Source organism: Phascolarctos cinereus, unplaced genomic scaffold, assembly GCF_003287225.1.
Source record: "Phascolarctos cinereus isolate Bilbo 61053 unplaced genomic scaffold, phaCin_HiC Scaffold_2;HRSCAF=192, whole genome shotgun sequence".
NCBI lineage: Eukaryota > Metazoa > Chordata > Mammalia > Diprotodontia > Phascolarctidae > Phascolarctos > Phascolarctos cinereus.
Genome location: NW_027555625.1, coordinates 345251757 through 345274697, shown reverse-complemented (window position 1 = coordinate 345274697; position 22941 = coordinate 345251757). Strand labels below are relative to the sequence as shown.

Below are 22941 nucleotides of genomic sequence, written 5' to 3'. Positions count from 1 at the left end.
CCTTTGCTCAGTAAGTAAACTCCAATAGGGAAACCAGTGCCTTACTGCTTCTAGAATCAAGGGTAAACTCCTGAGTTTGGCATTTAAAACCCTTCATAACCTAGCTCCCTCCTACGTGTCTAGTCTTCTATCACTCCTCTTCATGCACTCTGCGGTCCAGACAAATGGGCCTTCTGATTGATCCTCATGCCATCTCCAAAATGGACTTAAAGGAGCCTGACCTGAGTCCTTCGGTTCCAAGTGCACTTATCGCTCTGCATTTATTTCATACAGATCTGTGAACACACTGCACCTCCCTAGTAGGTTGATAGTTTCCTGCCAGGTAGGGACTGGCTCCCTTTTGTATTTGTTTTCCCTATGCCTGACACATAGTAGGGCTTAATAAAAGCATATCAGCAGACTGACTAATCATAAAATTTATAGACATTATTTTCTAGTCCTATCCTCTCCTTTTATGGATGAGGAAACTGAGGCTTAGAGAAGTTAAATAATCTGCCCAAAGTAACACTGGTAATGTGTATCAGAGCTGGGACTTGCACTGCCTACCTCACAGGGCTGTTGTGAATACAGTGCTTTATTACATATGATAATAATAGCTAATATTTTCATAGCTCTCATGATGTGCCAAGCACTGTGCAAAGCACTTTACAATTATTATCATCTAGGCCTCTCTTCCAGCTGATTTCCTTTCCTAATTTTGGGAATACATCCCAGTTCTAAGCAATACTATGTGTGTGACTTTTTCAGGACACCATCATGAGAAACGCCTGTCATGCCCACACCAGAATCCATTAATAGCAATTCCACTTCCAAAGTACATAGCAACTTTCCTCCAAGGAGTTCAAAGTGCCTCATTCACATACTTGTAAGAGGGATGAGTAGGCCAAAGATGATTCTTTTCTCATCTATTACAATTCATGAAACTGAGGCCCACAGAAGCTACAAAACTAATCTAAGGTTAAATGTGAATAGCTTGGCCAGAATAGAAGCCAGATATCCTGATTCTCCAGAAATGTAGGAAACAAAAAGATGTCCTAAAGTTCTCTCCAAATAAGCACCTCTGCACATCTTTTAAAAGTTTCTGTCTTGCAGAAAGCCAAACAAAGGGTTTTTTTTTTCAGACTCGGCAATTTAATTCCATTATTAGACAGACCTAAAAACCAAGTAGCAAGAAGCAAATAATCGAGACAATTACAAAATGGCTTAAAGATACATTATAAAGGTTTTTTTATTAGCTAACTAATTAATACTTGTACATTTGCCACAAATAAAAATATTGATTAGAGTCTGATTGGTGACAGCTATTTAAAGGTAATTACATCCTACTGTAAGGATGACAGATTCCGTAAGATTAGTGCTCAGATCAAAGCCATGTTGTCACAGGATAACAATCTCATGGAGTTGGATAAATGCCCACTTTCTACACAAGCATTTGTCACCCTCCCATCAACTTCAATCACCAAGGCCATCTGAGACACTTAATTCTGGAGCATGAGACACTAATCCTGTTACAACATTCCCTTCCATTTATTCCCATCATACAAAATGATTAACCGTGTCACTGTTGTCACTCCCAAGAGGCATAGGATACAGTATAATAACCATCACTCACTGGGCTAGGGTTAAAAAGCGTCACTCTGATTGGCTTAAAATAGGGACCTGCTCTAGTTTTTCAGCCAATCAAGAATGTCATCTGTCCCCATTCATGCACACAAACACACTTCTTTGAAAGCATGCTGCACTAGCTAAATATTCTACAGTCAACCATCCACAATCCTTTGGAAGCAAGCCATGAAGTGCTACAGGTGAGCCCAACACACATATATTCCAAAGACCCAGTTATTCTGTGCTTTGGAATACTGTATGTCCTTTTACCTGCTATACATTTGTCTTCCTAATTTGTTTATTTGGGGCTTAAAACCAGTGCGCATCTGAACATCAGCCAATTGGCAGGGAGCTTCAATTTGCCTTGGAAAATCTACTACAGAAGGGATAACACCGATGTAGACCCCCCCAAGCCATGTTTACCTGCTTACAGGAAATTTTATCAAATGTTAATACCCAGTGAGTAAAACTAAAATCCCTCCAGTCCTCATTTCCATACTCATTACAACCACCCCAATTCAGGAATCCAGTTCTCTTGACTGTAGCCTATGCTTTCTTAAATTCATCCTCCATACAGCCACCCAAGGTATCTTCCCTTCGAATTACTTTGATCCTGACATTTCTCTACCCAAAAAACCTTCAGGGACTCCCCACTGCCTAACGATTATAGTATGAAGTTCTGAACCTGGCACTTTAGACTTCAACTCCAAACTACTTTTCTAACCTGATCCTGATTTCCTCTTCAGTGTCTACAATCTAGCTGAATAAGACTATTCCTTTATCCATGCTATTTCTGCCCTTCCCCATCTTTACACACATTCATCCCTAATGGCTAGAAGATAATCCCCCCTCCCTTCAGCTCTATCTTTTAAAGTCCCTATTTTACTTCAAGTCCCAAGCTGACTTCAGATGTCACCATATCTATTCTCCCTGGGGTCATAGCCACGCATCACCCTAGATTGTAAGGTCTATATCCCCAGACCCAAGTACCAGCCCTTATACAAATGAGGTGCTTGCTGCATTGAATTAAGACAAATGGCTGATTCACAAAGTGATTTCCTCACCTCATCCCCAGTCCGGAAGGGTGTGCCCCAATACAAAATGGAAAATATCCACTCCAAAGGAAACCCATCTAATAAAAGCTCCCAGGAACAGTGAGGTGGTTCTGTGAAAAGCCATTCCCAAACAATAATACATTTCCAAGGTTACTGACTGCTAAATGATTCTTATAAGCTATTCACACAGAACAGCTAGACTTTCTTCTAATTATCAGCGAAGAGAACATAAGCTTGTGAACTTATATATGGGAAACACTGGCTTGCAGACATTATTGGAACCACAAGCTGGAAGTTACCTCAAAGGTTATGTAGTCCAACCCTCTTATTCTGTTCATCTGGAAACTGAGGCAAAGAGAAATGAACTGACTTCTCCAAAATCATACAAATCCTAAGTGGCAAAGCTGGGATTTGCACCCAGGTCCTCCAACTCCAGATCTGTTGCTAATTCATTGTACCAAACAGCCTCCATGAAACTGGGATGATATAAGAAAACACAAGCAGAACACAGAAGCGGGTAAAATACTTGGTCACCATGAGCCCTTTTCTTTCGGGGTTTCAGAGAATCCTTCTGAACTAGGAGACAGAAAACTACAATCTCTACCGCTGTCTGCTCTTTCCACCGGCCCTAGATCATGAAACAACAGGTGAACAAGCTCCTGAGCAGCTGCAATACTCTCAAAAGTAGGGGGTTATTTGGGTGTTTTCCTTTGGATTTGTAAGTAAAGCAAGCTCTACTACACTGCTTGGTGGCAGTGATAGAGGTAAAAAACAAAAACAAAAACAAATGAACTAGCTTGATATTATGATGTCTTCTCCGAAGTAAATTTTTGGTAGGCTACCTTGGAATAGTATTTCAAAACTTCCTACTATTTGGGGACTCCTTAGATAGGACTAAGTGAGTGGGTACTATGAACCGACCCTTATCAGTTTTCTGTTAAAATAGCAGCTGTCAGAAAGTTTAAGTATATCTACGTGCTGAAGCCTAACCTGTGCATTATCCAAAATTACAGAGGTTCATTACCGTTAGTTCTGCTATTCAGGCCCAAGCTTAACTATGCATCTTCCACATTGAGAGCCCTGTCAATACTGGAAGACAACTATTATATCTACCCTCAAGTCTTCTCTTCTCCCGGCTACACATCCCCACTACCTTTAACTTATCCTCATACAGTATGACCTCAGGACTCTCCACCATACAGGTTGCCATTCCTCCAGAACTTTTCTAGGTCTTTCCTAAAATGGGTGCCCAGAACCGAAGACAATGCTCCACATGTGAGCTAAACAATAACACAGTGGGATTCTCTTTTAATGCAACCTAAGATTTCATTTTCATTTGCTGGCAACTGTATCACAGTTGAAACACATTGAGCTTGAAGTCCACTAAAACCCCTAGATCTTTTTTTTTTTTAATGAATGCTATCTCAAAGTCATCACCTATTAACAATAACATATTTAAGGCAGCTGGACGGTGCAGCAGGTAGAGCATTGGGCCTGGAGACTCTTCCTGAGTTTTGTTCAGACTCTACCTCAGATACTAAAGTTGTGAACCGTGGACTAGTCAAATCCTCACTGCCACCTCCCAGTATCCTCATCTATAAAATTAGAGGGGGCTCGACTCCAAGGTCCCTTCAAGCTCTAAATCTATGATACTATTCAACAGTGCTTTAAAGTTTATAAAACACTTTCCCTCCCAACAACTCTGTGACTAATTCTGCCTTTTTGCCACAGAGATACTGCAAAGATTAAATGAGATAACGTAAGTGAAAACACTATGAAAACTATCAGTGCAAAGCACTGTACGTATATAAGGGGTTACGGTCATTTCAATCATTATTTAAAAAAAAAAATTTTTTTGGCTAGGCAATGGGGTTAAGTGACTTGCCCAGGGTCAAGTAAGTGTCAAGCGTCTAAGGCCAGATTTAAACTCAGGTCCTCCTGACTCCAGGGCTGGTGCTGTATGCACTGTGCCACCTAGCTGCCCCCCAATTATTATTTTTAAAAAGAAATCATGACTTTGTTTCATTGCAGCACTTATCCAGGGCAAGGCTATGAGGCTGTGCAGAGAAAGATATGACTCAAGTCAAGACCTAGGTTGTAGTCCCTTTGTGCTACTGACTTGCTACGTGACCTTGGACATGCACAGTGCCTGGCAAGAAGTAGATGCTTAATGTTTGTTGGCTGATTGATTTATAAGTCCTTATCCCCTTTCCTTCAAATGATTATCACATGGTATAACCGCAAGAAACCTCATCATCCTAGTCACTCTTTTCTGGCCACTCTGGTGCTTGTCAACATCCTTCCTAAAGTGTAGTACTTAGATCTAAAAACAATACTAAAAGAGAATGTAAGCTCCCTGAGGACAGAAGTCTTGTTTCTGTATCCCCTGCCTGGTGTCTGGAACACAGTAAGCACTCAATAAATTCTAGCTAAATGAATAAAAGGGATATATTGTCTGACAGAAACTTAACACACTTGGGAGTACCAGAGGATCACAAGTTTAGAGCTGGAAGGGCCCTCTGACGTGGTCCTCCCATTTTGTAGAGGGAAAAACTGAGGCCCAGATAGGAGTGATTGATCAGTGACCAACCCCAAATCTAGCACTCTTTCCGACTATACCACTGCATCCCCCAGTCTAGGCACTGTGATTCTCTTAAGATGAAATGAGCTTTGGCTGCCATGTGTGTTGGTTTGTGCTGAGCTTGCTGTTCATTAAAATCCTCCGTCTGTTTTTCTCATGGGGAACTGGACAATTTCTGAGGTCTGAAAATAGAATGTCTCAATGTTCAACCTCTCCTTGGTATAACTTCACGCTTCCTTTACCCTTCATTTCCAGCACTGTGTGTGTCAGCTTTCAATATCAGCACTGTGTCAGCTAGGTGGTACAATGGACAGAGTGCTGAATTTGGAATCAGAAAGACCTCAGTCCAAATCTTGCCTATAGTAGCTGTAGGGTCCTGGGCAAGTCACTTTACTTCTTAACCTCAGTTTCCTCATCTGCAAAATGGGTATAATAATGGCACCTGCCTTATACGGTTGTTGTGAGGATTAAATGAGAGAATATTAGTAAAGTGTTATAAACCTTAAAGTGCTTTATAAATGTTACATACTACTATTATTAAATTAAGGATACAAACCCAGATTTTTGGAGATTGTGGAAGTATCTATCTCATTGTGAAAAGCAGAGAAAAAAATACATAATTTTTAAATCCTAAGTTTTTTTTTAAAGGAAAAATGTTTTTATAAAGAGGAATTGTAACTTTCTCATGGTATTTCGGAGGTATAACATATTAAACTTGGTTTAGATTCATAGAGAGTAGCTGGTGCCAAATCTGGGAAATCAGAGGTACTAATTCCTGGTTTAATTATACCATGGATGGTAAATTAATGTTTGCTTCCATAAGCAAATGGGTAAAGGTGGGCCCCAGTTGGCAAAACTGAGTTCCAAGGCTGTGAATGAGTGCTACCAACTCCACAAAAGCAAATAGTCTTTAAGGAAAGCCTAATCTTAAAAAGGAAGGAAGCACCTTGAACTGTGAAACCTCAAACTATGAGTGTAAGGGAAAGGAATTGGCAAGACCCTATAATTTTCTATTCTTATAAGACGTTTATGGCACCATTAAAATCTTACAAGTTTTTCACAATAAGTGCAAGTTCTGGACTTAAGATTTACTTGCTCTTCATAACCCATTTGGTCTCTTTTGAAATAAAGCATTTTCTTAACGTGTATATAAGAATTAAGAATGCAGTCGTAATCTGAATTTCCTTTAGGTAATGGAGGGAGTAATGGGCTGTCAGGGGGAAAGGACTCACCCACTGGTGGTCAGATGTGACAAATAACATTCAAACATCCCTCCCAATCTCTACCCACCCTCCCTCCTAGGAAAAGGGAGGCAAGTCTTTAGTCCCAATACTTTCTCAACCCTACAAAGGATCAAACATGTAGAACCAGGAGGGGCCCTACAGGTCATTTCCGACACTCCCCCTCACTCTACAGATGAGGAAATCAAGGCCCAAAGTGCTGTGACGTGCCCAAGACTACATAGGGCAGTCTGACAGAGTCAGGTATCGAATTCAGTTCTTCAGGCTCCAAATCCAGCACTTCACCAAGCTGCAACAGAAGGGAAATATATGCCCTTCCGGAAATCACCTTCGAGAAAAAAACTAAAGCTGTAAACAGAACTACCCAGAAACTAAAGAACGTGGAGTGCTGGTCGGTACCCAAAACCTCCACCGTTCTCTAAGAAGAAGAAGCTTGTGCAAATAGCATCTTCGGGTACCAACCGGGCAACTCGGTCCAACCCTTCCCCCAACTGAAGAGGACCCCTTGCCAGGGTAGCTCCTCAGACTTCTTCCCCCAGGGGAAGTAATGACAGGACCTGGAACCGCCAAGGCTCAAATCCCCCCACATGCACATCCACCTCCTTCCTTGCAGGGTGTGCTTCTCTGCCCTCACTCCCTCTGCCAGTATTGTTCTGGGGAGCTCGGAACCCCCCTCCTTCCCGAACAGCCCCTTCTCTCTCCCATCTACTCTCGTAACTCCGGGGCGCCACGTTGCCGCCGATGCCGTCTCTTCTTCCAAGTGCAACTTTAGGCACCTTTAACACAAGACTCTGAAACACCGCCCTGGGCGCAGGCCTGGCCCAGGAGCGGGGATGGTTGGGAGGGGGAGGGGAGGAGTCCTTTTCTTCACCTCTTTCCAGGTTCTGCACCTTCCCTTCAAGGAGCCAGAGGCACTGGGCTCTACCCCTCTCGATCCCCGCCTCCAATGGCCGGGGCTCCCCGAAGGGCGGGAACAGCTCCGGGAGGCTCCGCCGTCTCCAGGGCCCGGGAGGGGAGTGGGGGCGGGCGAGAGGAGGAGGAGGGCAGCAGCGGCGGCGGCGGCGGCAGCGGCGGCAGCAGCGGAGCAGCAGCAGCAGCAGCAGCAGCGTCAGGGATAGGATGCTTGCTTTTTTTTTTCTTCCAAAGGAAGTTGGTTTCCGGGTTTATTTTTAAAAATTAAGAAGCTGTCGGCCTTGCAAGCTTCCTTGCAAGAAAGGAAAGAAAGCAAGGCGACCTTTTAAAGGAAAAAAAGGGGGGGGGGAATTGGGACAGAAACAAACGAATTCTTCTTTCCTTTCTCTCGCTCTCCCAGCAGCTGGAGCAGGTTCCCCCCACCCCCGGGCTCCGAGCAGCCTCCCCCCCACCCCGCGCCCAGACCAAAAGACATACAATGTATCCTGTCCGGGCGGCCCGGGCCGCCTAGAGCGAGAATTCTCAATGGAAAGCCGGGCGCTCCGCGGGGCAGCCCACCAGCACCGGGGGTCGGCGGCAGCGGCTGCCCCAGCAAACAAGCGCACGGCCCCAGAGGAGCGGGAAAGACCGGACCCTCCCCCCACCCCCCGCCGATCACTTACGGAGCGGCTTCCAGGCAGCAGGAGCAGCAGCAATATGTCTCCTGCCTCGGCCGCTCTCGCTCTTTCTCTCCGCGCTCGCTCGCTCGTCCGGTCTCTTCCCCCCCACCTCCCTCTCGCTCGCGCGCGCTCGCTCGCTCTCTCCCCTCTCTCTCCCTCTCCCTCCGATCAGCCGCCGTGTGAACTGGAACCAGTCGGCAGGATCTGTGTGAATTCCCACAATGCACCGCGAGCCACTCGTCACATCCCCATCCTCGGCCCGTGTCCGGCTGGCAGCGGTCCTTCCCTTCCCCCTCTCCCCTCCTCCCAACGCCGAGCTCCCGTGCACGCGCCCCATCTACACCCTCCTTTTCCAATGCGCGGCCTCGCGCGTGCACATACGAGCACGACCCGAACCGCAGCCTGAGGCTCTAGAGCACTAGAGCCCAGCTGCCCAGCTGTCCCCGGTCTCGGAGTCCTCTGCAGGAGATCCCGGCTCCTTGTCCTGTGCAGGCTCGAGCTCCGCTCCTGCAGTCTAAAGGGCCTTCTCTTTCGCCTCCCGCAGGTCAGGTTGCTGCTTCCCAGTTCAGTTCGAGAAACATTATTAAATGTCTGCTGTTTGCTAGGCACTGAGGTGGTAAAGGCTCTCAGGAAACAAAAGGCACACGCAGAAAACAGTCCCTACCCTCGAAGAGCTTGCATTCTGCGGGGTGGGGTTGGCCTGTCCTGCTGGGTTTGCTGAAGATAACCACGTTGCTACCTCTGCATTGCTTGCTGTGAGGCGGAGAGATTAATTCCATCACCTTTCTCTTACTTCTTCCCCTGAACCAGTAGACGTAGTTGTCCCTAGTCAGATCCTTCTTAGGGCTTTTCCCGGATAATCTCAGACTGAAGTGTGGCTGTGATTCTGGCGACTGCCTTTTGAGAAGAGTCGGGGGACTGTGGAGATTTGGTGGAGCAAACTCAAAACACACGTCAGCTTTCCTGAGCCATCCTTGGAAAGAAAACGGTGCCCCTATGAATAGGGATGAGGACCAAAGCAGGAGAAAGACTTAGAAATAACCGAAGACTACCCAATCATCAACTCCCTCTACCCCAGGTAGACAACTGGAAGGGACCTGATTGACCATTTAGTCCAAACCCTTCGTTTTGTAGATTAGGAAACCCGGAAAAAAGGAGTAACTCAAGGTCACACGGCTAGCATATAGCAGAGCCAGTGTTCAAACCCAGGACCTCTCGTTCTAAATTCAATGCTCCTTCCACTACACCACAGCACAGCATTCATTGCAAATGATTATGGAAGCCTTCCTTAACATTGACCATCTCTCAGGTTGGTTTAGAAATGGAAAAAAGGAAGTGGAAGAAATCACTCTTCCTTGTGATTTTCAGATTCATAATGTACAAAAAGGCTACTGAGGAATAAATTCTCAAGAACTATGAAAGGAGAGAGGACATCACATACTTGAGGAAAAACCTGTGTGTGTGTGTGTATGTGTGTGTCCTCAGACCACTGAATTCCTTGATTAAGGAACTCCGGGTGAAGAGAATCTTTGTATGAATGCAGCAGTTTATTGGCTCAGAGTTGCCTGGTGCTTTTAAAGTTTTAAGAGATTTGCCCAGGGTCGTGTAGCCAATATGTTAGATGCAGGATTTTAACCCATGTGTTCTTGATTAGAAGGCCACCTCTCTATCATCTAGTTTTCTCTCATTATCACTCCAAAAGGGTGACCCAGAAAATGTCAATAACTACTGACCTGAATGCCATTCTCATCTCTACAAAATCTTTATGTGATTAATGGACACTCAAATTATAGCACTTAGAAAGATATGAGGAAAACAGACTTTCGCAAAAGATATTCCACAACAGAACACATTTTTACAGGCATATAATTGACTGGAGGGCACAAAGAATACAAGATCCTAATGTGTCTATTTTTCATTGACTATAAAAAAATTTTGATTTATACAGCAGTATATCACCTAAAAGGCTCTCTTCCAACAAAGTGTTTCCCTTTCATATGTTGAAATCGTATAAGACTGCTTAAAAGATATAACAGCAGATAACTTTGTTTTCCACTATGATTATTATTATCGAGAGGCATAAAATAGGGAGATATAGATGTGACAAAGATACTTCCTACTGTTTATTGGCTCAGAGTTGCCTGGTGCTTTTAAGGTTTTAAGAGATTTGGCCAGGGTCGTGTAGCCAATATCCTTCACAAAATACTAGTCAAGGAGGTATTTTCTATAGATTGTGAGATCCTCCAGTTGCTTCTGTTTTGTAGGCGACATTGTGCTGATTACATTAGGCACTGGAATATAGCAGAGTTCCCTAATGAGCTATATAATCACTCAAAAGAATTTGGCCAAACTTCCCACAGGAAAAAACAAATAGATGAAGAATATCAAGACCATGATATGTAGTAAGCTAGGCAATTCATAGAATTGGTCCATCAGTACATGAATCTTGGATATTAACTGTGATTGGACAATGAACTGGGCCTAGAATTGTATAGGAGGGGAGCAGGCTAGATAGCTTTTTGGAATTGTGTACCATTTTTAATGACCTGAATATTTTCCAGGAAACAAAGACTTATCTTTTTTAACATCAATATTCTTTCCATGATTTTATTTGGTCATAGCTTATCACAGTCTCTGAATACTTAAAGTTTCGGTTCCCCTCAAGGATAATGGAGAGGTACTTGGTAAAAATGAATAGGTTGTAACATTGCTAGTGCCAAATTACTTGGTAAAAGTTGCAGAAATAATATCAAATAGAAATACGACTGGAAAAGGAGGTAGGCTGAGAATAAATGAGAAATGACTTGATGGGTAGCTGACTGGTATTCACACAATGTAAAGAGATCCTTGGCACCTTGGTTGGACTCGTGGACTGAGGGAATAGGTAAGACTAATGAGGCATGAAGAAATGTGGCAGGAGTTTGCCTTCTCCTGAAATCTCCAAAGGAAGGATAGATAACCATTTGTTAGAGATGTTGTAAAAAAAAATAGGAATATACAGAAATGGATTGGACTAAATAGTAACCTCTGTTTAACTCACACATTCTGTGAAAGTGCTTTTACATCTGACATCTTATTTGATTCTCACAATAATCCTGTGAGGTAGATAGGGTAGTTATTGTTTCTTCCCTAATCTCTAAATGTTGAAATCCTATGCATTCTTCAAGGTCCAGCCTTGTCCAGGCTTTACCTTTTCTTCTCTGATTAGAATGATCTCTCCCTCCTCTAAACTAATAATCTTTTGTTTGGATCTCTGCTATGGACTTACTATATTCAATTTTATATTACAGTTATATGGTTGTTTCTGTCCATATCTCTCATCTCCTCTACTAGCTAAGCTCTTTTAAGGTAAAGTGTGTGTCTTATTTATCTTTTTAAAAATCTCCTCCAGCACCTAGTAGATGCTTAATGCTTGTTAAATGAATGGATGGATATATGGATGAACTAATGAACTCCCATTTTATTTCCTATTAATTGGGAATGTATCATCTTAACTTCTTATTTTGGTAATTTTGTTTTTCTCTGTTTCTGTAATTTCTCTCTTTTTGGCATATTAATTATTTAGCATGTCATTACTTCACTTCCATTTCGGACTATATCTTTTGCTCATGTTTCCTTTATCGATTACTAGTTTTTATTGAGCTGTGATCTATAAATGTTTAGTGGTTTTGCATTTTTTGTTATGCCCTAGAACACAATCAATATTTTTAAACAATGTGATTCTGAGAATTATGTATATTCTTTAATTCATATTCCAAAATACTAGAGGTTTTTCCAAATCTAATTTTTCCAACAATCTCTTCAGCTTTTTTTCTTTCTTGTTTTTCCTTCTGTTAGATTTTTCCAGTTCTAAAGAAGAATATTAAAGGTCCTGTGGTTATCATTACTATCAAAATCTTTTTGAAATTCCATTAGCTTTTCCTTTAAGAACTTAGATGCTTTGTTATTTAGTGTATATATATTTAATAATGTTATTTTTTCACCATCTATGGTACCTCCAAGCATAATGTATTTTCCTGCTTATCTCTCCTGACGTTATCAATTTTTATTATTGCCTCATTGAAATCATAAAGGCAATTCCTTTTTTGTAATTGTATGAAGCATAATAAATTTTGTTCTGGTACCTCATTTTCATTTTGTACATGTCTCCATGTTTTAAAAATGTTGTGTACAGAAAATTGTTATTGGGTTTTACTTCCTTATCAGTTCCACCATTCCCAATTGTTTTAATTATTTTTGCCCCTAATAAGGCATTCAGTCCACTCATGTTTAAGGTTAAAAGAACTTATATTTTAATCCATTAAGTTCTGTTATATTAAATTTTAAATTAGCATCAAGGCATTTTAATTTGGTTTTTTATATGTATCTGATAATCATTGCATCCCTTACCCTGCCCCCAGACCATTTTTTTTGTCCTGTCCTTTTCCACCCAGAAAATAGTGTTACAGAATCTTCCCTTCCCTTTAAGAAACTGTCTAGTTTCTAAGTTTGAATGGTATTCATTTGTAGTGCCCCTTTCTAAGAAGTGCTAATTTAATTCTCTCTTTTACTCCTTTCTTCTCCTAGAATACTCTAAATTCTAATTTCTCTTTCATGGGTTTGGTGCTAAACATTCTTTCTTCGTTCTTTCTATGATTCTCATACAAAGTGGGGCTTCTGGAAAACAAAAGCCTTGCTCCTTACTCTATCTAGCCCAACTTAATGCAATTTCAGATCTCTCTCAAGCCTTTCTTCTCTCTCAAGCCTCCTTTCTGCATTTCCTCTCCTTTCCTTTCCTCCTTCTTCTTCTTCTTCTTCTTCTTCTTCTTCTTCTTCTTCTTCTTCTTCTTCTTCTTCTTCTTCTTCTTCTTCTTCTTCTTCTTCTTCTTCTTCTCTCTCTGTCTCTCTCTGTCTCTCTCTCATATATTTTTATAAGGACCCATATTAATGATGGAGGCATGATGGAAAGAGCTCAGTATCCATAGTCAAAGAACCTGGTCTGATTCCAAGCCCTTTTCACTCACCACCTAAGAATACGACCTCATCCCTCCCTTTGAATTTATATACCACTGCCAATCTTCCATTTCAGATACATCCATCTTAGGTTCCTTGGAATAAGAAGCAGTCCCAAGAAAGATTACTACCCTGTAGAGAAGCACCTATTCCTAAACTGATCTGAACTTGTGGCAAGGCCAAAATCATTCCTCCTCCCATCACACTCAGGGGAATGCACCACAATAAAATGTTTTCACTCTTGTCTCTCACCCCAGTGCTCTTTTCTGCATTTCCCAAAGACCCCAGACAGGGCAAGAGGCAAAAACAAAAAGCCACACTCTTCTCTCTTTAAAATCCCAGACTTGGTAATTATGCTTCTCCAGATTCACCTCTTGTATCTCCTCTCTTCTTAGCCCATTTCAAAAATCAGTTGTGCCTTTCTCACCTCAAATATAATGATTTCATATGAGGGTACATTGTTCTAGTGCAAGAAATACTGCTTCAATTTTTTTCTGCATTCTTTTGACACATCCCTTTAAGTTTGCTCATAGATACTTTTTTTGTTGTTGTCTTACTGCCCCTAGGAGAGTGTATTTTTTTTAAAAGCCTTCTGTAGCTCAAGAAACATAGAATCACAGATTTGAGAGTTGGAAAGATCCATACCAGCCATCTAGTCCAACTCATACGAAAAAAAAAAAAGAAGTTTTCACTATACCACACCTGACAAGTGGCTTTTGCTTGAAGATATATGAGGAAAGGTAACCCACCACATGTAGAGGTGGTACATTCCACTTTTAGATAGCATTAATTGTTAGGAAGTTTTTTCTGGCATCAAGCCTAAATCTCTTTGCAATTTCCATCCAATATTCTAGGTCTCGTCCTCTAGGTCCCAAAATAACAAATCAATCTGTCCTCTATCTGTCCGATAGCCCCTCACATACTTGAAACCAGCTCGTACTTCCTTATTGCTAGAAGTCAGGCCCCTCTGAAGAGTCCACATTAGCTTTTTGGAAATCACGTCACACTGCTCACTTAGCTTGCAGTCCACTCAAGCAACCAGATCATTTTCAGAACAATTACTGTCTAACCATGCTTCCCCCATCTTACACTCATGAAGTTTTTGCTGATACCAAAGTGAAAGACTTTACAGTTATCCAAATTAAATTCCATCTTATTAGACTCAGTCCAGTGCTTTGGTCTACTGAGATCCTTTTGGATTTTGCCTTTGTCACTCACTGTGCTAACCATCCCAGTTTTGTATCATCCACAAATCTGATGACAACAAGTTATCCAACTTATTAATTTTTTAAAATATTTTAAAGAATGGAGCCAAGCAGATATCTCTGGGAGTGCTCCATCAGAAACCACCTGCTACATTGATACTGAATCATTAACAAGTACTCTTTGATTCTAGCTCTTTCAATCTCCATAAGATGACCATGAGATATTTTATCAAAAGCTTTGCTAAAAATTTAGATAAGCCATATCCACAATAGTCTCCTCATCTACTGGTTTTAATAATCATATTAAAAATGGAAATGAGATTAGTCTGACATGACCTATTCATAATGAAGCCCTGATATCTCTTTGTAATCACTGTATCCTTTTCTAGATGTTTGCCAACCAACTGTTTAATTCTAGAATTTTTCCAGGAGTTAACATCAGATTCATTGACCTATAGTTTTCAGATTCTGTTCTCTTCCCTTTTTTTAAAAACTGAGACATCATTTACTGTTTTCCAATCTCATAGTAAAACTTTTATTTTTTATGATCTTTCAAATACCACTGACAAGTGGCTTGACAACTGCATTTGCCAGTTCTTTCAAGACTCAAGAATACAAGTCATCTGAGCTAAGTGACTTGAATTCAAGGGCCAGTAGCTATTCTCTTACTATTTCCTGAATTATCTTGGCTACCGACTACCCAGTAGTCATTTTGTTCTATAATTTTCAGTGTAAAAGGCATTCTTTCTCTTAATTTTTTTTTTACAAATAAACATTTGTTTCTCCCCCTTCGCGCTTACCATTGAAAAGAAAAAAAAATTCATAGCAAATATGCATAGGCAAGCAAAACAAATCTCACATTGGACATGTCAAAAACTATGTGACATACCACATATCACCTCTCTCTCAGTAAGGTACCATTTTTCATTGTGGTTGGTCATGACATTGATCAGAATGCTCAAATTTTTCAAAGTTGTTCGTTTTTGCAATATTTTTCTGTAAATTGTTCTCCTGGTTCATTTCACTTTACATCAGTTCATATAAGTTTCTCTGCAACCATCTCAAATCATTTCTGATGGCAAAATTCCATTACATCAATATGCCATATTTTGTTCATCCATTTCCTAACTGATGGGCATCCTCTTAGTTTCCAGTTTAGAAGCCATTCGCCTTTTCAGAGACAAAATGAGAGCTGAGCATATCAATCTTCTCTTTGTTGTCAGCTTTCATCATCCCATCCCTATTAGGCAAAGGTCGTATCTCTTCTTTGATCCTCATTTTTCTTCCAATGTAGTTTTTAATCTAATTTTTTTGCCATTTACTTCTGTAGAAGCTTCATATCATTCTGAACTTTAGTCTTCCTGACAATCTTTTCACAGACCCATCCCACATTCATTCTACATTACCTGCTTCTACATTACCTATTAATTCTACATTACCTGTTTCTATCTTCTGTACATTCCATTTTAAACTTTTAATTAGCCTCATTAGACTAATCCCATTTTTCTTCCTTTTTGGAATTATTTTCCTTTATGTCTTTAGAATTTCCTTATGAAGACTCTCTAATCCTTTTTAAGCTTACTTACTTCCCTTGAAGCATTTTGGGCCATAGAGTCCTACTTCTCTCTCTCTTCTGGACCCTTTGAACTCTTTGTCAAATCTAGGAGATGTGTCAGACTATGCCCATATTTTCCATTCTTCTCTATCACAAAATCTGAGATGAACTGATGGGCCTCCCCCTAAGTTTCCCATCATTTCTATCCAGCAACCAGTTCCTTCATCTTAGTGAAAATCAGATCCAGAATAAATAGAATTTTCTATTATTGGTTTGTCCACCTTTTGAAGGATAAAATTATTACTAATGTAAGAAGTTTGCTACATGGGTTCTGTTTTGTTTTGGCCAATATAACTTATGTATGTCCTCATGAGTCTGTGGTTACTCACAAGGAGGCAAGAATAGGCATTCCTAGCATCTCCTTCCCCCATCTTTCTTCAAGGAAGACTTTAATTACTGCTGGAAGGAAGCAGGAAGTTGGAGCCAGAAGCTGACCACTCCGCTCTCCTTAGAGAGAGAAGGCACCAGGCAAGAATTATATATATTTACTCCCTTAAATATTATCAGTCTGGGGGAAGTAGTTTTCAGGTTCAAGCTACAGCTTCTGATCACAATTTCCTTAATAGGGAAAGGAGTGTCCCAAGCTTCCTATCAGTTGCTAGTATGAGCACACATAGCAAATTGCAAAGAAATCCATTTATTCAAATTGATAGCAAATTAGAAACCCATGAAAGTGTACATAGGAAAATATATGCCAGACAATACAGAGAGAATGAAATCTCCCATTGGGAGTAAGATAGCTCAGCTCAACCAAGAGAGAGAATCTCAAGTCTCACCCAAGGGGAAATTCCCCGAAGTCTCCGGAGTGGCAAGCAGGGAATATGGACATGATTAAAGTTTCACCAGCTTCTCTACATGTCAGCTTCTTCTCAGAATCTTTCTCCCTTCATGGTCTTGAAGAGACATTGGAGTCATATGTCTTTCTTGATGTTGGAAGCCAGAAAAGCAGTGATGTCTCTTTTCTCCTGTTCTCACCAACTCTACCCTGCTCCTCACACTGGCGAAGGGCACTGAGTAATCAAACTCCAGTAAGGAGAGAGCTCCATATAATTGGTCCTTTGAGCCAAGGGTTACACTAACACAAATAAAGAGCTTAATAGTTCATCTGCTTTTGGCTGAGAGGACTATAAATGCAAGGAGTGAATTTCATTTGCATAGTCCTTTATTACTCTCTGAAGCCAAGAAAACCACCTTGTTTACTGTGCCTGGTCTGTTTGTCTCTGCTCTAGAGAGTTCTCTCCCTGCTGCCTTGTATCCTTCCTTGCCCCACTCCTTTTCTGGTCACCACCCCATATTTACTAGAAACTTCTCTTCTTTATGGAACATAACTAATTGATGTATATGTGGCACAGTGGAAAGAATGCTGGGCCTGGAGTCTAGAAGACCTGAGTTCAGATGTGGCCTCAGATACTAACTGATTGCCCCTGGACAAGTTACTTAACCTCTGTCTGCCTCAGCATCTTCATTTGTAAAATGGCAATAATAATAGCACCTACCCTCGCGGTTGTTGTTAGGATCAAATGGTAAGTGCTTAGCACATCTTCTGACACACAGTAGGCACTCAGTAAATGGTTTGCTCTCCCTTTCTCCCTCCCGCCCTGTTTCTGACCTTCATGAGATCCTACCACTTCCTGTAAAACTCCTAGTCGTCTTCCAAATCCCAGAGCAGAAAGCCTGGAGTAATCTGAGTGTAGGGTTAATAAGGCTGGCTCTTTCTGGATCAGTGATTCCCTTCCTTCTCCTGCTGCATCCTTAAGATCATCTCATCTGATACCTGCACTCCCTCCTCTTCATACTCTTGTGTGTCTCAAGTTAAGCTTTTCCTTGTGTGAATTAAAGAATAATGTTGTATTGCTGTATTACTTACTACGGTGGTTCCTAACATATCTTGTTCTATGAACCCCTTTTAACAACAACGGCAAATGTTGTGAACTCTTGGTCAGTTTAATATGCTACTCATAATATTCTTTTAGATTTATTCATTAAATGCTTATAATATACCTTTTGCCCCCAAAAGCTCCAAATTAAGTTTACATTAATTATAAAACACAAAATTATATTCTACCTGAAATAATGAAAATTCTAAATATACAATTATAAAATCTCAATTATAAAGTAATTACAAATATTTTATGTGGCAAATTATTTAAGAATTAAAAGAGCTTATCCTAAAATATGCTTACTATTATCTATAAAACTTCATATTAAATTCATTTCTTTTATAAATTTTGTTTTATATAAATACCATTTTATTTTATAATTGTTTTAATTTTTTAAAAATATTAATTTATTTGTTTTTACATGAATTCGTAGTCTGATCCTTCTACTACCTTCCTCCATTAAATCAAGAAAAGAAAAGAAAAACCCTTATCATGAGCATGTATAATCCAACAAAACAAATTCCTACATTGGTCATGACTGAAATTGTATGTTTCTTCCTTTCTTTCCTTTTTTTTTTTTGACACATTCTTTAACTCTTTGTCGTAAAACCATGTAACTCATTGCAGATTAAGTGTATCTTTGACAATCCATTTTGACTTTAGTCTTTATGATAGCCCATAGATTTTCTTTTCTTTTTTTTCTTTAATAGTTAAATAACATTTTAAATGAAAGAAGTTAAAACTTGGAAAAGGTTTAACATACTGTAATAATCATATATAAACTCAATTTTGATGTTGGACTTTTCCATTTGAGCAAAAGTTTACGATGTTTGACTCAACACCAGACAAACAGTCCTGAATCAGCTTCCATGTAGATTTTATTTCTATATTTTGATTTTTAAAAAGGATAAAATAAAAATGCTCCACAAATATGGGATGGAAAAGAGTAAGATACTTTTTCAAGCTTTCTTGTTGAGAGATGGAAATTCATTTTAAAATTTCTAGTCAAAAATTTATGAGAATGTTGCTTTTGAATGATATTTGTAGTTCAAAATCTGTTGGTATGTCAATTAAATTTTCTTTTTTTATCTATTAGCAATTCATCAACCAGAGATGTAAAATGTATATCAAATGGCCTATAAATCCAATTTAATTTATTGGAAATTTCGGGAAAATATTCATTGAAAGTCACTTCAAAAAATTTCAGATAGTTACTGTTGTCTTTCTTAACAGTCTGATCTAAAGATAGCTCATTTTCTAATAAGGAATTACATAATATCACAAAGTAATAAGTATAGTTCTTAATTGTATGGGTTTAAAATTTTAATTCCTTAGCTTTAGTTTTTACTTTGTCTTAAACATTGAATTTGTTTGTATTTATACCCTGTAACTATGTGTTGAGTTCATTTCTAAACTGTTAATAATTCTAAATATGCTAAACTTTGTAGCCATGCTTTATCACTTGTAAACTTATTCACATAAAAAGAATACTCGGTGAAAAGGACAACTAATTTATTTCTCAATTCAAGTAAGTGAGTAATAACTCATTTATTTGCCATGGGAAAAGCACACATTCATGTGTGTTGTAAGTGTAACATGTGCACTGCCCATCTCTCTGCACAAAATGGTAAACAGTTGAGAGTTAGTAGGTTTTGATTTTTTTAAATGAATCATTTTGACAGCAGCTAACATATGTTTACATTGTTGTGGCATTCTCTTTGATGCAAAACATTTGTGTATGTTGCATTGTGTCCATGTTATATTCACATTAATTTTTTTAATATGTGAAGCAATGTGCCAATGTATCTAATTTCCCAGTTATTAATTTTGCTTCATCTATGCAAGTTCTACAAGAGGATCAATTGATTTGTTCTTCTTCAAACTACGAATTAGATTAAAAATGTCTATGTCCTATTAACTGACAACAAAAAATCATTTTTATCACCATGCAGACATCTTTAAAATGCAGTTGAAACTATATTTGCTAAGTTAAAAATATCAATTGTCTTACCTAATTGTAAAGCTAAATGTCCCTTTTTGGAACTATTTCTATAATAACTGTTTCAACATCATTTTATTTATTGTGTGTCCTATAAGACACTGTAGCGTTAGAAATGGGCATTATCTCTAACTTCCAAATGAAATCTCCAAACACACACTTGAAAATTGCTTTCACAAACAGCAAAATTAATTTTTCTGCAATAGAGTGAGCTTCTATTTTTTGCAATTTGATAATTTACCAAATATGAAGCTTCAATCACTTTTCTACTTTATTGTTTATTCACAGAAATAAATGAATCAACATTGTGTTTTCAAATCTTGTCCTTTGCACTTAAAAAATTAAGCAGACTTATCAAGTGAAGTCAAGTCAGCAAGCATTTATTAAGCACTTACTTAATATGCTTACTTATTAAGTACTTACATGTCAGGTGTTGTGCTAACCCTTGAGAATACAAGCAGAAAGACTGCCCTGCCCTCAAGGAACTTACAGTCTAATGGCTGGAAGAAAACACATAAAAGGGAGCCGAGAATCTAAGGGGAAAGGAGAAAGACAAGGATAGCTGACACAGGGGCATCATAGAGAAAGTCTAAAACAGTCAGAAGTGCAGCCTGGATAGAAATGAAGACATGGCTGGCCTGGGCCTCCTCTTTCATATGGAGTTTCTGGGAGAAACCAATCAATCAGAGGGAGGAGCTGCAGGGACAGAGAGCACTTCCAAAGGGTGAAGTCCAGTTATGTTATAAACATTGTTTTCATATTTCAATTGTGAATGTTGAGGTAAAAGAGAAGGTTTTAACCTGCTATTTGTAAGAATTTAAATTACACATTGTTGTCATGGATATTCATTATCTCCATAAAATGAAAAAACCATGTAATGCGTTCTTCATTATATTTCTTTTTTTCATGGCTGTCAATAATACAGATTTCTTGAACATCTTTGTTTACTATTACAGAATTGTGATCTATTGAATGACTTTTACTAATTTCGTGATCAAAATATATTGAATCTAAGGGAATATTTTGAGATTTCTCATTAACATCTTTTTTCAACATTCTTTTTTGTATACTTCTACTCTGTAGCCAATAATTCATTGAGGTTGCTATAATTCTAAAAATGGGAACCATTGGCTAACAACATATAATGGCCCAACTGAAATGGACTGGTTCACTATAGTTATTTATCTTTTTATATGTTTTCCCCCATGAGTTTACATGTCAAATGCCCTGCTCATCTCTAGTTTCCAGTTTCCTCCCTTATGCTGAAAGTCCACCATTTTTTCATTAATGATAAAGCTTGGGAAGATATATTATTTAGGGCTTTCCTTCAAGCTCCTTTGCATTTTAGAATATCATATTCCAATTTTTCCTTTGATTTCTCGCAAATGATGAGTAGCTTTGAGCTATTTGAACTGATTTTCCTTGATAATGACTCTGTGACATTTCTTTGTGGATTAAACTTAGAGCTACTTTCCATTGACATCCCATGGGTTCTGAAAAAGGTGTCTTTTTTCTAATACTTTTGGTCAATTTTTCTTCTTTGGACTTCTGAGGTATTAAAATCAGGCTGTTCGTTTTATTGTGTTTTTCTGGAATAATCCTTAAATCTTCTCATTCTGTCATCAAGCTTAATTTTCTTGGCATGTGTTCATTCAGTCTTTATTTTTATTTTATTTCATGAATTTGTAATCTCCCTCTGCATTGTAGAGTTCTAAATTTGTTATTCTCTTTATCAAAGACTGCATTGTTTAGGAGACATTTTCCATCATTGCTTTAGTTTTTGTACTATCTGGTTCATCTTTCTGAGTTCTTTTAGAACTCTGATTAGATGGGTGGAGAGCTCACAGAATTTATTATACTACTTTCTATTTCATTGGAAAATGTTCAATTTCCTTGTAGCCTTTACTCACTGTCGGATGCTTTTTTCTTGATTATAGCTTCATTGTTCCTTCTTCACTCTTCTCTAAGCTGTTTTTTCTGTGATACTCTTCCCACAGTGAGTTCTCTCCTATCCCATCACTGCTGAACTAGAAACTTCTACTGGTTGTCTGAGCTGAAACGAGGCAGGGAAATTTTGCATTTGCTTCAAACACTGGCACTTATAGGCTAGTCTCCCCATGTTACAGAAGAAAGTATCCATCCCTCCAGGAATGGGAAATTGCTTTTTTTTTAAGCCCTTCATTAATAACTCTAGTCTAGCAATTAAATATTCATTCTTAAGTACCAGAAATAACAACACTGCTGCCTTAACCACTGCTTTAATGAGGAGAATAAGAATATTTGTAGGAAACTTATTAATTCTTTCTTCCTTCATACTTCTGGAACCTCTCTGTTTCTTCACCCATGACAGTTGGTAATGCAGTAGATAGAGCACTGGACCTGGAGTCAGGAAGACTTTAGTTCAAATCTTATTTCTGACACTAATTGACTGTGTGACCCTGGGCAAATCGCTTAATCTCTCTCTATGCGTCCTGGGCCATTGCCAGTTCTTTTGACCTTTGTCTTACCACTGGACTCTGGTGACTCTGGACAGGAGAGTGAGGCTGATGACTTTGCACAGCTCTGCCCCACTCATATCCAATCCACATACAAGTCAAGGCATAACCTTCATGATGTCATTGGTCCTTTTCAAGAACAAAAAACAAACAAACAACAACAAAATAGGGATAATAACAGCATCTATCTCACAGAGTTGTTATGAGGATCAAATGAGATAATATTTGTAAAGTGCTTAGCATATTTGCCTGGCACATAGTAGGCAATATATAAATGCTTATTCCTTTGCTCCACAAACCTTTCTTCCTTTGTTCTAGTCTCAGAGAATAAGGTAGTTTTTCTTTTTATCAAGATAAATGCAATTCTGCATAGGTGAAAGGTATATCTGGAGTCACAAACACCTCCTTCCCCACCCCCAGGACTCATCTTCTTGCTCACTTTGTTTCCAGGTTCAATGGTAGTCTATCCTTGTCCAGAGTGCTGCAGAGAGATTTTTTTTTCGGGTAGTGATTGGACTAGACGGTTATTGAAGGACCTTCCAATTGTGAGATCCTATGATTTTATGAAGAATTCATGTTGCCCAGGTTTTGAAATGAAATTGGACATATAGCCCATTTAATTGAGAATGAGTTGGGTTATATTTGATAAATTGCTTGGTGCTTTGAATGTTTTCAAATGCTGGCAGCCACTATAACACTGAT

The 22941-nt window shown here is 39.2% G+C and overlaps 1 protein-coding gene across 1 annotated transcript in view; it reads right to left on the bottom strand.

Moving 5' to 3' along the window:
• The window catches only part of MACROH2A1 (macroH2A.1 histone), a 100392-nt gene extending 92126 nt beyond the window's left edge, over positions 1-8266 (bottom strand). Inside the window, 1 exon segment of the mRNA XM_020991241.2 lies at positions 8057-8266. The gene's annotated coding sequence lies outside the window, so the exon portion shown is untranslated.
• Between the last annotated feature and the right edge of the window lie 14675 nt (positions 8267-22941).